Below are 14786 nucleotides of genomic sequence, written 5' to 3' on the forward strand. Positions count from 1 at the left end.
TTTATATGCATAGAAGACTTAGACACCTTGTGACGAGTGGTTTTTTGTTGTATAAGCCACCTCTAAGGACAAGTGCCAGCTACAGAAAGTGCCTTACCCAGGATCTTTAAGAAGAGGTTAGCAGAAGCAGAAATCAAATACCAGTGCCTGGGAATCAGTCCCATGGGTCAGGCCAGCTTCCCCAGGCAGATGGGGTAGAGGCATCTCAAGTTGCTCAGCTGGACTGCTGCCTCCTCAAATTGAAGGTGAACAGTACAGAAGTAGGCTGGCGCATAACCTTCCTACACTCTTAAAGAGCAAAAAGTAAAATTATAAGATAAATAGGACACTAAACTTCTCCATCTAGAGAGAGGGTTGTGCAAAGAGGTTAAAGAAGCTGGCTGTTATCATCTGATTAAACAGACTGTGTCCAGGTCAGGGAGCTGGGCTGGAGCCTGGCATGGGCTTTCTCAGTGAATGACAGGGCTGCTGTCACTGGTGACAAGGTCACAGACTAGTAATTTATTAACCATTTATATTACTTGGTTTATTCACCATTATGCAAAAAACTGGAGAATTGTAGCATACATTCCATGCTGCAGCTTATTTGTTCTCTTTTAAAGTAGATGGTGACTTTCTCCATTGTGCTGAGCAGGTTTGCCAAGACTACAAACTTGCACATATCAAAGTAGGAATATGTGGACTGGGTTAGACTGGGGGTCCATCTTGCCCTGTCCTCTGTCTCTGGCAGAAGCTGGTGGTGGACATCTAAGAATAAAGTAAAAGTATGCAATGATCTAGTCTGGCCTCCCACCACCAGCCATCTGTAACTTGAGGGACTTAGGGAAGTCTCATCTTTGTATTTCAAGTAGTCCTCAATTTATACAACTTCAGGTTGCCTGATAAAATGCTTGGTCTAAAATATGACCATGAAAGCTAACATTTCTGTTGTACTCTTCCTCCAGATAGGCAAAAATAACCAGCAGTCCCTACAGCCCCAAGCAAAGCATCCCTTGGAGGGATCAGCAGTCTGTGCAAGGATGCAGCTGTTGCTACAGCACAACCTAGAAACTCTGAATGCAGAATAACAAGAAGTTAGGGGCCTTTCCCTCCTGTTATTCCTTGTAATTTATGGAAATATATTCTGGGATCAAAATGCTCTACATTTCCTGAGAAATTATGATGACAACTTCAACAAAGGCACAACTGTATCTTTTTATCAGCCTTTCCACAGTCTTGATTTTCCCCTTCTCTAGCTAAGCAGCATTTCAAGTTCCCAAGCAAAAGCCAAAGAGAGTCAAGATCGAGTTTCGTTGTTTTCTGAAAACCTGAACTTACATCCAGGAATTATTTCCAGATTGTCTCATACCTCCCCCACTCAACTAACTCCCAGATTGAAGCTAAAATTCTTATTGTGTTAATTCTTCTGGTCCATTCTTACTGTGTTAATTCTTCTAGTCCATTCTGAAAGATTTCATATGAAACTAGTTTTTACCCCTTTCCTTTTGGAGGTTATTGTACTGTCACTGAATTTCTTTCCATAAACTCAGGCTTTGGGAATCCTTAAATAGCTAGTCTGCATCCTCACTGTGACTGGAGAATGTTTTCAAAACAACTGACATGCCAGACACCCCCACAATCATTTAGACATAATCCATTCTTTATTTGTGTTCTCATAAATTGCTTCATCCAGACCTTAAAGACAACCTGTTTATTTTCCTCTCTGACTCTCTTTCTTATGTTTCAACACATTTCATATACACAGTTGACTACAGTGCTGAATGGAAATCTTTGTATTGGATTTATCTTTAGTGACATGAAGTGCAAGGCCACTGTATCCTCCATTCAGTGCATCATTTGATTCATGCACTCTTTTTTTTATCACCAGCTTTATTGTCAGAAAGACACAGGCAAAGACAAGGTGAAGGCAGGGTATTCTGGGTAATCCCTGAGGGACCAAAGTCTTTGGAAAGTGTGGTTGTTAATTTTCTACAGATATTAATTGTGCTAAAGGATGTTGGGAAATGTCTGGAGGTCAGTGCTGGCATGTGGAGAAAATACTCTGTGAACTAGACACCAATTGAATCTGTGATTTTGGGGACTGAAGAGTCTCTTAAGCTATTTTGGAAAATCCTTCCAGACACCTGTCTTTGCCATTAGGTATCTAAATAATTTTGGAAAAAAAAATTAAAAATCCCATGGTTTCTATGAGTCTTGGCAAAATCAGTTCAGTATGTTTCAGAGTGCTGGAAATTATGAATATCACCATTCTGAGTGCACAGTTCCAGGTAACTAGAAAAAGACTCTTTGCAGAAGGTGGATGTTCATATTTGGTCCCTAGCAATTGATATATCTTCAGTGTTGAAGCATGATGTACAGACCAAGGTTATCCAGCCCTGCTCACCCTCTGAACATATGACTATGGACAATAGGTTAAGGCAATATTTTGAAACATAACTTCCTCTCCCTCTCCCTGCCCAGCTGGAAGCGCCAAGCACTAATCCATCTTTCTGCATTCATCAGTTGTTCAGCACTTTTGAAGTTCAAGTTCCCCAGCTGTTTCAGATGGAGTGCTTTAAAAATAGGGCAGAGAAAGAAATTCACCTGATCTTCATAGAAAGACCTTCCTCTGGTAAGCAAAAAGAGTGCCTGTATAGAATAAAGGTATTCATGCTCAACTAGACTGAGCTTGTCAACTTGTTTTTGCTTGGGACACAAAACAGCCATCAATGAAGAACAAGGCCAGGTTTTGCCCACTGACCTAGGTTTGGAAGGCAGCAACAAAAGCAGAAGTTCTGGTCTCCTTAGCAAAGCTGACTTGTGTGTGTGCTTTACTTTTTTCCTCTCCAGCAATGTCCCATTGAGAAAGGCTTAAGCAGATGAAAAAAAAATAAAGATTTCCCTTTTTTCTGGTAGAGAATTAAGTGCTCTGAGGTCTCCTGCGAGCATATAACCTTCTTCTGTGTGTCGGGAGTCTCCGGAGCTGAGTATTTCCACGCCTCTGGCTCTGCAGAGCATTCAGTCGAAGGGGAAGGACAGTTTTGCTGATGACATTGAGACGTTCGTTCAGTTCTTCCAGCCTTTTCCTTATCGACTGGACTTCCCTCACAAGGTTGTCCACAGCTGCAGAGACAGGGCGGAGACTACAAAGAGAGTAATACAGAAGAATAACTCCATTTAGGGAGTGTTTCTGAGCATGCAAAGTAATTTACCATGACCTTTGCTTCTTGCTGGGTAAGGGCCCTTGAGATGAAAGAGTTGCAAGCAGCCATTAAAAGATGCTTCAAGGCTACCCTGCTCTTCAGTGATGGGAGTTCGTCTGAGGTGCCCCATCTGAACCCTGGAAAGTGCAAGCTTCAGGACCAGCATGAGCAATATGGTCTTTCCACCACCTTATTTTAATTTGTAATAATTAACTAGGAGTACACCTGGAGGTTATGCCAGTGGTTTCCATGGAGTGCTGTTAGTCCTCAACATTTCTAATGGACCAATCTTTGTCCTTGCCAGGAAACTCATAATTCAAAGCCCAGTACAGGATATATGGCTGGATACTCTCATCACATATTCCTGGACTAAAGTTAGAACTTTCCAAATACAAGACTTAATATTGTCCCTGATAATCAGAGGCACCAGTGAATTTCAGCACTGTCAGTGGGAAAGTTGTGATAAATTCTGTGCTAGTAACAGCCACCATGCAGCCAGGGAGAAATCCACTTGATGCCAAAGGCCAATGTATAATCTAAGATTCATCCTGCTGAAACCCTGATTTGTACAGTTACCTGCCCAATGCCTTTTTTATTCTTCTAGCCTTTCCTCTTCAACTGGTTCAATGTGTAATATTTGCAAACTTTTTTTTTCTTGTTGCTAAAGAGAACAATTAGTTATGGAAGACAGCCACTTTACTTGCTTTAGGAACAATTCTGATTTAAGTGAAATTAGGTTTCTAGCAATTCCCAGTATTCCTTTTCCCTCTCTTTCTTTCTCAGTCTTTCCTACTCTCTTTCTGGAAATATGAGATTGAAGTAAATTTTGTGGGTTTGTTCAACAATTAATATCATCAGCAATGCAAAGAGGGACTATGATGACATGAACTAGTTCTCAGATCTAGGTGTTAGAGACTGAAATAAAAAAACATCACAGACCAAATCAGCTTCTTTTCCCTGATCTGTGGCCAAGCCCATGTGTAGATTTGTAGAACAATTGATTTTTTTCCAGCCTGCTCTCACAAGTGTGAGAAATGCCAAGGACATTTTCTTTAGGAAGATTATTGTAATACAATGATGGCAGTTGAGAGTGTTTCACAATAAATAGTTAGCAGAGTATTCAGTTTACTAATCAGAGCTGGTAACAAAACAGGTACTGAGATAGCGTGTTTCATTTCCTCCCAACTGAGAAATATGAAAATTCATCTTTAAGAAGATGAATCCTGCTCAGGGAAGGACACCCAGGAGAGGACTGAATCCCACCTCCAGATGAGAGGAATTACCTGGAGAACTCTGGCAGGAGAGCATTTGGGTTGTTCAGCAGGGTATGCTTCATTTGCCAGAAGATGTCATTTCCCCATTTCTCAAGGGTTTGAGTAATGCTGTAAACACCTTCTATGTTGACCTTGTCAGCTAGGTTAGCAGGATGTCCATGGAAGAGAGGAAAACAAATATGTCAGCACAAGGAAATACGAACCAGTGCTCTGAGTTTGATTCCATTCCCCATCACAACTCAGTTGCGATGAAATGCCAAATATTAAACATATGGAGGATCTAAATTAAAAAGCAGGTAACTCTCCCTCACAGTGTAATTCTCTGCCTCCAGGTGCCCAGGTTTTCTGCTGTCACTGGATACCCAGCTGATTATTTCTAAAAGCATTTTTTTCCCCAGAAGTCTCCAGCAGCTACCCAGGAATCAAGAAAGAGCAGTCATGAATGAGCACTGTTTATCTCACTCCAAGGACAAAATAAGTGAATCTGTATCTCTGAGTTACTGAACACCTCGCACGCTGAACCACCACTGTGACCTCCTACCGCCTTCTCTGTAGTTCCATTTCTGATGCTGGTCCAGAAAGTCCTCCTGAGATTTACTGCAGGGCAAAAGAATGAAGAGGAGGACAAGAGGAAGAGTCACCATGATGGCTGTTGTAGGATCTTGACTTCCCCCTGTCTCTGTGGAGACAAAATATCTTGCTAAGTGCTTTATTTCTTTTTTCTTCTCTTTCTCCACTTCCCATCTGTCATCACAAAACCAAATTTCTCTTTGGTGATGTTTTTACTTAAAATGTTGTTCAAGTTACTCAGGATAGGTTTTACAGATGCACAGGGACTTTTCTTTTTCTCAGGTATGAACTTCCTTTTCAAGCAACAGAGTGGTACTGAGATGCTTCATCAACTAGCAGCAGCTGGAGAAGTAGCTTTGCTTCCTGTGTAGCTGTGTTGGGATAGCACCTTATAGCTACAATTGTTCCAGCAGTGTCAGGAGGAGGTGCTACAAATTGTGAAAATCACTGCATCCCTACTTTGTATTTGGGAGAAACAAGGTAAACAACCTTTGAACAATTTATTAAGCATTTCTTAGTGGCCAGAATAAAACAAAAATGTTCTTTTTGGTCTGATCCACTAACCAGTGGCAATATCTTAGATGCTGCCGGGTGATGGAGCCTCAAAGGTCACCCCACCCGCCATGTACTATCTCCACCTCGCCCTGGTGTCATGGGGTCAGTTCCTCCTGAGCAAAGCTGCAGAGTTGACAGGACAGGTATATGAACTGATATGAACACTTACCTAACTCCTTGCTTTCTTTCAAGTTTACCATCATTCCCATGCCAACCCTAACCCTCACAACCTCCTGGGCAAGTACCATCCCTAAGTGTAAGAGGATAGATCAGTCTCTCCACAGCTTACTCATGCTGATTTGTTATTCTTTCCTAATAAATTAGTCCCACAGTGTTGAATCTGGTACTTTAATTAAAAAAAAATAAATTACGAACAGCTGTTCTGCTAGAAATTGGCTGAAAATATCCATTATGCACATATTGCATATAGCAAACAGAAAAAATGCATTGCCAAGTTCATGGGGTTTAGTGATGATTTTGGTCATCTGTAGTCACAGTGATGGAGTGGCGCATGTGAGAAGCAGGCACATCCAGAAAATCTCAATTATTCTCCTGTTCAGGTACATGCAGAAAAAGCCTAAGATCTCACTGCAAAATATGAGGACATTAAATTTCTTTTTTAATATAATATAACCATCTGGAAAGAATTCAGTCTCCTCAAAACCTACCAGAAGCTGTAGCAGATAAAGCAGTAAATAAATAATTCCTTTCACTTTGTGCCTTTCTTACATTTGATCACTAGTGCATTTTAATTGCAACTGCATTTATTTTTCCACTATTTAAAGTATCACTATGAATATAACCATACTAATGGAAAATGTCATGATACTTTAAAAACATTACTTTCCATCTGTCAGGATGTAATTTGTATTTAGTATTCTTCATCTAATTGCTGTATTCATTTAAAGGAAAAATAAATTACCTTCTTCCTATCTCACACATTCATACACCTTTTCTTCCTGCTAACTCAGAGCTGCCAAAATAAAGATCTTTAAGAAGGTCTGACAACATCACCCAGGCTCATAATGAAAAGGTCTTCATGGACCTTCTTGAAGCTATTTGCATTGACACCATACCTCCTCCACCTCTCAGCTTTTCCAGATAAATGTGCCAGCCTTTACAGCTTTTTTTTCTCCCTTTCTTTGAAAGACTGTGCCCTGCACATGCCTTTTTAATCTTCCCTGATGGGAAAGGACTTACCAGACACCCATGTGTCTAATTGCAAATGATTTGAAAATGCTGCCAACATCAAGGAGACAGTGTGGCTTCCAAGCTAATTGGAAAACTCCCTGTAGAGATTGTCCATTCCTTATCCTTTCCAACTCCCACTTGTTTCAATACCCCACAGCTGGGATACTTTGATCTTTCTCCATTTGTTAAAAGTAGGGTGGTAATAAATTCCACCTACATCTTACACTGAAAATCCACGCTACTTGAGCTCCAACATTTTAAGACATCAGGTGTCCATATGAATCACAATACCCACATGTGCTATTTGCAGGGCCCCTCACAGACCAGTTTCTTTGTAGCTTTGCTCCCTGCATTCCTGGGGGTCTACTGTAATTTATTTTTACAGTAAACATCAGGTTATAATCATCTTTGAAGTAGGTTCTCATACCTCAGGCACACAGAAAATGAGCAATCTTCCCTCTCTTAGGTGGAATTGTAGACAGCAAATGGATATTCACTAACAAAGTTCCTAGCTGAAAAAGTCTGCGGGGTCATCCGTAACAGGAACCAGATCCCCAGCCAATTCAAATATGTCTTCAGCTCTTTTGCAGAGTTGCACTGGAAAGTGCTATCAGGGTAGAACACAGATGGACAAGCAGGGAAAACTCTCTCACATCCTTGGATGGAAACTCTTTCCTAAATGCAGAGAATAACAATATCAACATATTAGCTTTGTTATTGTTACTATTAATTACAATAATATGAAGTGCTGTCAGAATATTACATCACATTCTGCCCTTGGAGCAGAGCAGGCTCAGTGATTCACTGGACAGTCCCTTCATCTGCAGGCAGTGAAGACCAACATATTTGTCTCATTATTACACAATATTTTTTTTCATCATTTAACCTTTTGATTCCTCACTTCAGCATGATAAAAGAGCTCAGCTAGCTTAATACCCGGAGCACAGCCCTGCTGCGATCAGCACTTGTGCCATCCAAGCCAGAATCCCTGCCCCAAAGCAAAGGAGTACTGCCAGTATTTGGACTCTGAGCACTGTTCCTCTCCCATTAACCCCTTTGGTTTCTTGTTGCTCCATTTCCAGTGCTCATCCTCCCTCACAATGTAGTGGGTAATCACAACAGAGCCCTCAGATTTCCTTGGTATCTGCCTCAGACTTTGACAACTGGGGTTGAGCGTCATGAGTGAAGTGCACCACTGCTTGTGGGTGGTGCTGCCTGCCAGGATATGGGGGATTTGCCAAGGTTACCTGCTTCTAGTACCAAACACAGCTTCATTTCAGAGAGCCCTCTCTCCCCTGAAGCCTGAGGAGAACACACACATCCTATTGCAGACATGCAAGTTGTTGCTTTACAATGCAGAGCTTGCCTGCCCCTTGTACATCAAGAGGGCTTGAAACCTTCCCCTGTACTTCTGCCTGCTCCAAACACATGCCCTCTCTGAGTGCATCAGCATCCCAGAGTGTCAGCTCAAGCCCATGCTTGCTTTGAGAAGAGGATGTTGTTGATTACAGTTATCAATCCCTGCCGTGATACCTAAAATTAAGGAATTTTTTTTCTGCATTTGAACATTGAAATGCAAGTGAATTACATTAATGCTTTTCATTTGAGGTCTGTTCTCCTCTCATAACTTTTTCAAGTTCCTTTTGAGCTACTTTCAGACTGAAGCTGAAGAGTGATCCTGGATTTTGGGTCGTTTGCAGGGAAATAAAATATAGTTCTAAGTGAATCAGGGAGTTTGATCTCCGGTGAATCATAAATATGTAAAATGTAGCTCTCACTCCAATGATAATGGGTATTTAAACATCAAAGTATGTTTAAGATTCTCTATTTTGTAAAGGATCTCAATAGATAATAAAGCTAGTTTTGCAAACTGTTGGAATTCCTTTCTGTCTTTTTTCCTTCTATCTCTTTTATTTCCATTGCAATATTTTAAGGTTGTATTACTTACACACACCCAACTGACAGGTTCTGTTTTATGTATTAGATTCAAGAAGGTTTAAGTTATATAAACCAAACAGTTTCTTATTAAAAGAAATTAAGTATATTGTAGCTGCATACAATTTCTAATGCCAGTTCTGTGAGACTCCCAGCCTGGGATCTTGAAAGGTCTCTAAGCTTTCAGAGGAGAAAGTTGCCAAGCCTGTGAGTCCAGAACAATCAAAGTATTTGCAAGCTCTACTTGCAAAGCGGATGGCATTTGTTAGGTCTCCAAGGAAAGAAAAAAAAAAGAAAGAAAAAAAAAAAAAAAGAAAAAAACCCCAAACATCCAAACATTAGCATATGCTTGTAGAATTATGTAATGGTGGAAAGATCATGAAAAAGGCCAAAAATAATTTTAAAAATTGGATCCTACACTATTAAGCCAGCCACAGTGGTACAGCTAGATTATCACCTGTTTCAGAAGCCTTTGTTATAAATTCATTGTAATGGAATATTCTTCAATTTACATGTGTGGGTACAATTCTATATGTTGGTGCACATATGCACTCAGTTTGAGGTCAGAATAACAATATGTAGGAATAATAATATCCTCCTGAATTTTTCAAGTTTGACTACAAATTTGAGTTAAATAGTGCTTTTTCATATAACTAAGAGTTACAGTGCACATTTTCTACCTGGATGTTGTGTGAAGGTGAAGGGCATCTGAATCCCTGAAATAGCCTGACCACCCTGTCAAACAAGGAGGTCTGATTGACAGCTCTGATGACAGACAGCTAAGGTGATGCTGTTACCAGCAGGCAGCCATACAGGAGGTAAAGAAATAAAAAAAAAAAAAATTAAAAAAAACCCAACAAAAAGCCATCCAGGTGCAAAGCAAACCTCTGCTGCAATAGATCTGTAAAGTACAGCTGATTTTGAGGAGCTAATATTCACCTTCTGCCTCTTCTCCAGGAGTGCCTGCTTTTTCAGTATATGTCTTACCTTCAACTCTCCCTCATTTAGTACTTGATCCTTCCTCTTAGGAAGTTTCCTCTCTCTCTCCTTAGACACTCACAGACCTTGCACTCTCCATGTCTGTCTGTCTGACAGTCTACCTGCCTAAGGATTTGCTTTCTCTTTCTTTCTCCCTATTTCTCTCACTCTGCACAACCCTGTTCTCTGTAGGTAGCAATCCTCCAACCTCCACGTCCATGCCAGTCTGCACATATTCCTTCCTCTCCTGGCTCTTCCCACAGGTGCCTTTAGTTGCCTCAATGCAACAACCTCTTTCTGAGGTGTATGGATCTGTTTCCTCCAGAGGAAGAAACAAAACATTCCTGGGAAAGAAGGCAGAGAATTGTATACAAGCATTACCTTTGCTCTTGAGGCCAGTCCTTCTGTGATGAAGCTTCCAAATCTCTGCCTGCCTGCTCCTTTCTTCCCCTTACCAACCCCTCTGCATTTCAGCTTGCAGCGAGTGACGTGTCCCTCTTCATTTCCCTGCTTTCCACAGTTCCACAGTCTTTCCGTGGAGCCTCCTCCAGCTGCACCTCTCTTACCCCTCCCTCCCACTCCTGCAAACTGGCCATCTCTCCCCACACATGGGAGCCTTATGGGAAGGAAAGAAGGGCGATGGAGCCCTTCTCAGAAACAGCTCTGTCTCCAAGGACACTGGTGTTATCTTTGCCCCCGGTTCTTTTGGGCAGCTCTCAACCGCTGGCTCTCTGGCGCAGCTGGATGACTTCTCCTGCTAGTCACAGTTTCCACTATGCAGTGCTTCTCTCTGGCTGCTTGAACCCTCCAGCCATCCAGTCATGAATTTGTTCACCGCCTTCTTCCTGCCTTTTAACTAATACGCCAATTAATTCCCTGCTGATTAGTTCATTCCTGATGCATTCTGCCAAATCTATTTCTAGTGGAATAAACAAGGAGGGATGAATCGGCTGCAGTGTTGTTGTTTTTTTTCCCTTGATCCCCTCCCCCAGGTCTGCATTTGCCAAATCAAATAGGCTTTTGGTCTGGTCAGTACTTAATAAAAAGATTTCTAAATAAATGCAAGGTGTTAAAGGGATCAATTTTGTCAAGCAGGGGGTGAACCCCTGACTCTGGTCTCATGTCTGTGTCAAACTGGTATTGTGCTGTGATTTGAGAAGATGTGCAGCCACCACAGCCCGAAGCTGGAGAAATGCTGCACACATCTCTCATGACTAGACCCATGGCACTGCTTGTGAGTGCCTTGGCCAAATCTGCATTCTTCTTAGTATTACTTCTCCAGTATCAACTGGCAAGAACACCCTCTTGCTTCCTGACCAGCCTGTTCTTACTCAATTCAATTTTCCACAGCCAAGACGCTGCACTTTACAGTGAGAAAGAAGACACTTTTCTCACAGGGCGAAGGACTGCCCAGCCACTCAGAATAAAAGCAAACCCAGAAGTAAGGAACCAGGGGATATGTGCAAGTGATACAGACAGAGCAGTTAAAAATGCAGTATTGTGATCACAACAGATGCTGGTGTAAACCAATTGAGCTGATTGTGAGGGAAGCTGAGTGGCTTTTAAGCACAGTCCATCAAAATCAGCTAGCATTATCCTTTAGTCAGCCACTTAAATCCAGTCAAGAAGAGAGAGGTTCCACTGGAACCAGACTCGGGGATATCTGCTTCTCTGACACCAGAAGCATGTTGTTTTGGCTGCTCCTGCTCCCCCAGTCCCACTGGCTCTGTGGCAGGGAAATTTCTGAGAACACTGCCTTATCCGTGGAACCTTGCCACGGAAATAGCAGGACACTCATTTGCAAAGTTATAAAACACCAGTTTTTTAAAATCAACGCACAATATACAGACTTAACACAGACCAGCCTCCGGAGGAACTGGAAACATATTTTTTTCAGGGCTCAAACAAGCAAACAAAATGTCCAGGCAACAGGCAAATAACCCAAACAATCATCTGCCTCCAGCTGTTCCCCATTCAGCATGTGGCAAACACAGTCCTGTTATGCCTTTGCATCTCCCTGCTAAGAGGAAGCAAACTGCTGATGGTCAGTGTGAGACAGGGACACCAGCTTGAATGTTCCGAGCAAGAGCCCCTCCAGGGGGCACAACACAGAGCCACGGGGTGAGCAAACCTGGCAGCACTTCACAGCATGCATCCAGCCAGTGCTGCCAGACCCAGCTGCTCAGGGGGAAGAGGGCAATTCCCAGTGGCACGTTAAGATGGATGCTTGCTGCTGGGCAGTTTGTGGGATTTTGCAGCAGATGCTGCCTTCCCCTTTGTATAACATATCACCTTATTATCTACCCTCTCCTTCTCTTTATTGCATCTCCAGTTCATAAAGGACTGGGCACTTCCCAGTGGGCTCTCAGCCACAGGGTGCCCAGCACTGACAGAACAATGCTGGGAGTAGAGATAGAGCCACCAGGAGTTTGGCTGGGGCAACCCCCTGCAGTAGCTCCCTCAACTAACACACCCCCTGAAGGCAGCATGGGGGCACATCCCACAGCCTCAGGTGCTGCACAGATGAAACTTTTGCACAGTCCCGACCATCTTTTGGCCTTTTTCTCATGCCAGGGTGAACTGGTGTTTGTTTTACTGCACGGGTTCATTAGAAACTCCATGGTCATCTGCACTACTTAAAACTTCCTGAAGTGTGCTGTTTTGCACCTGCTAGAAATGTTACTATTACTTTTCCTGGGTTTACCTGCCTTTATTTTTTCTTACTGTTATCCTTTACTGCTTGATTGTATTTATTTTGTTGTTTGAACAAGCATTTCCTATTTATTGCAATATCTGCTCCTGTGTGATGACCCTGTCATGGCAGGACTCAGCCAGGCACAGGAGGAAAGAGGATGGTGTTGCTGTCCTTGCCATGTAGCCATGCAGAATAGAAGGATGGAATGAAGAGAATGAGTAAAAACATTGGTTTAATGCTAGTAGGAATGCAAAGATACAGGTTATTTCTTCCCTCTGGACACCTGCAAAAAAAGGCACAGCTGGGAACAGCTCCTGCCCCAGCGGCTCATCAGGAGGTGAGTGCCCTCTGATCTTTCAGCAGGGCTGTGTGTGCAGCCACTCCATTGTGCAGCTCTGCTCGAGTGACCTTCTCCAGCCTGAGAACCTTAAACAGCAGTGTTTCATGTGCCTCCTCTCAGGGTCAAGGAGCCAGCAGAGGTTTTAGCTCCAGCAGGCTGGAAAAGGCTGCAGTCTCTGGCAGACAGGTGGCAAGAAGCAAGACATGGCACGGGCTTAGCACTGATGAGGGGCTGGAGGCCGTGTATTTTCATGCTTTTTTCTTGTAACATTTTTCTAAATGACCACGTTGTCTACACAAAGCTCTCAAGCCTAACCCCAAGTATCTAACTTTTCAGCATCTGGCTTTTTCAAACTGCTTTGGGAAAAAAACATAAATAAAATGAACAGTGGCATTCACATAAATTAATGAACTATTTGCAGCTTTTTGATTGATATTCAAACACTTGACAGGTCCAATTTATATGCAAATCAGCTTACATTCACAGCGTAAAGAAGGAAAACTTAATTTCTCATCCTTTGCAAATCATTAAACCCTCTGAACATATTGCTTAGTCATATGTTCCTCAAAAGCATCAGTTTAACCACAAATCAGTTGTCCTTGCAATCCATTAGGCTCACAGAGAACTCTGGGCTTGGGGAACAAGCCATTTTTGTGGGGACACATGAAATTAAGAGTGGGCTGTGCTGCATCACAAATGTAAAACTATCACAGCAAACTATGGGCTTTTGCACTGTATGTGTGTGTGCCAGATGTTAGAAGATCACAAATGAGGACACCAGACATCCCAGCTCCTGCTTCTGGCTGTTTTCTGCCATTCCTTTGCTCCCAGCTCTAATTGGTACCAGAAGCATTTTCTTAGAAGGAGTCACTCTGCTGGACAGCTCTTACCCTGTCTATCACAGGCTTTGCTAACTGAGACTTGAAAAGGATCCACGATCTATCCTGTAAATATTTACATAGATACAGGACTGTCACTGCTCTTAAATCAAAGCCCGGAGGACAGGAAATGGCATATGGAACAGAAAGACTCTGTATTCAGAAAGACCTGGAAGGGAAAGAATAACAACAACTGTGATGGCTTCTCCAGAGTTTGCCACCTGGGACTGCCCCCACAAGTGCTGTGTTCTCAGGAAGATCTCTCTCTGAAGCCTGGTGACATCAGTGGAAAAAAACCCCTCTGGTACCTAAAGATTCTGGATCAGAACTATTCTCTTTCCTGTTCACATCTGAAAAACAAAAAAAGCCCCAAGAAACAACTCTCTTTATCAACTAGACCACTTGGTGTCTCTCTTCTGCTCCTTATTGTTACAATTCAAGGAGTTCCAGGACAGACCTGGACGTGAAGGAGTGAGTATATTATTTGCAGAAACAGCACCTGAAAGAGGGGAAAGCAAGAGCAGCAGCAGATGCTGAGGAAACGTGATGTGTTCATTAGCCAAGCGGAGTCTCTTTTGATGTATTTGGCCAAAATGCCTTCCTCTCATTCAGTGACGGAGGACGTTGCCTTGCGAGTCCTCACACAAATCACGGCTTGAAGAAGTTGTGGTGTTCCAGGGCCCTGGGAATCAGGAAGCCTTGTGGCTTTGGGGAAGCCACAAAACCCTCCTTGCTCAGCTTCCCCCTTGTGGGAAAGGGAGAGTTCACTCATTCACTCACCTCGGAAGGCTGTGGTGGCGATTGAGGACAGCTGTGGAAAACAACCTGAACGTCTTTTGTAACTAACCAACGACAACAATAAAATAAAATAAAATAAAATAAAATAAAATAAAATAAAATAAAATAAAATAAAATAAAATAAAATAAAATAAAATAAAATAAAATAAAATAAAATAAAATAAAATAAAATAAAATAAAACTGTAAAAAAAAAAGGAAACAACTAGTTTTCTTCCAGCCAAAAACTTTCCCAGAATGAAGGCATATATTTATAGCAACAACAATTTAAGGGGACTGGCACTTTCTGTGCAAACCACTCAGGATGACAAGCCTATTTTCCATCTGTCTGTGCCCACACAGTCGCGCAGGCTGTCGCCGGTCACGGCTGGCTGTCACCGGCTCTCTGCCCC

At 42.4% G+C, this 14786-nt stretch overlaps 1 long non-coding RNA gene across 1 annotated transcript; it reads right to left on the reverse strand.

The window, feature by feature from the left end:
- Positions 1-559: 559 nt before the first annotated feature.
- LOC135300490 (uncharacterized) lies at positions 560-10540 on the reverse strand. The gene is made up of 5 exons (XR_010362329.1): positions 10067-10540; positions 7200-7447; positions 4998-5135; positions 4466-4595; positions 560-3122 (listed from the first exon to the last, which is right to left on the reverse strand). It is a non-coding gene; the product is annotated as an uncharacterized LOC135300490 (long non-coding RNA).
- Between the last annotated feature and the right edge of the window lie 4246 nt (positions 10541-14786).

The sequence above is a fragment of the Passer domesticus genome, chromosome 5 (assembly GCF_036417665.1).
Source record: "Passer domesticus isolate bPasDom1 chromosome 5, bPasDom1.hap1, whole genome shotgun sequence".
Taxonomy (NCBI): Eukaryota; Metazoa; Chordata; class Aves; order Passeriformes; family Passeridae; genus Passer; species Passer domesticus.